This window comes from Halyomorpha halys, unplaced genomic scaffold, assembly GCF_000696795.3.
Source record: "Halyomorpha halys isolate HHAL.00 unplaced genomic scaffold, Hhal_1.1 Scaffold6881.1, whole genome shotgun sequence".
NCBI lineage: Eukaryota > Metazoa > Arthropoda > Insecta > Hemiptera > Pentatomidae > Halyomorpha > Halyomorpha halys.
Window position 1 is genome coordinate 1 of NW_027113992.1, and position 655 is coordinate 655.

A 655-nucleotide genomic window follows, 5' to 3' on the forward strand; every position below is an offset into this window, starting at 1 on the left:
AGCATACTTACCTGGCGTGGGGGTTACCGTGATCATTAAGGCGGTTCCCCCAGGGCGAGGCTCTTCCATTGCACTTCGGTTGGGCTGACCCTTGCGAATACCCCAAATGTGGGTATCTCGGGCGCGTAATTTTTGTTAGTAGGGACTGCGTTCGCGCTGTCCCGGGATTAATAAGTATCATACTCTAAATCGGGAAAACGTCTGTCTCGATAATATTACTGAACATTTGCCAGAGAATGCTGAGATATCCGTAATATCGATTATTTTCTGTCGCGGCAGTACTGTCTCAACAGTACGTAAATACCCAAATAATTATTGGAAACGTCGGACAATAAATAGTTGTTAACTATTTTTGTTTCACTTTTGACCGCAATTAATCTGAATTAATTTTAGTTTTTAAAGTTAAGTCTCAAAACTCTCTTTATTATTTAAGTACAAAGTTTGGCCACCCTCAAGGACAATCTTAAATATGACATCAACAATTCAAGAACTTTTTGCAGGCTATTCTGCCTAGGTCATCAATTTCAATCAAATTCCCCTATTTTATCACTCTTCACATTAAAATAGAATTACGGATCAACATAACACTATTATCACAATATACTTTTTTTTTTTAATTAAAACTAATGACTATTTCCCCGTTCAAATTTCTTAT

The 655-nt window shown here is 37.1% G+C and overlaps 1 non-coding gene across 1 annotated transcript; it reads left to right on the forward strand.

Moving 5' to 3' along the window:
* Positions 1–3: 3 nt before the first annotated feature.
* LOC112211873 (U1 spliceosomal RNA) lies at positions 4–165 on the forward strand. Its single transcript, XR_002945749.1, has one exon. It is a non-coding gene; the product is annotated as a U1 spliceosomal RNA (small nuclear RNA).
* Positions 166–655: the final 490 nt, after the last annotated feature.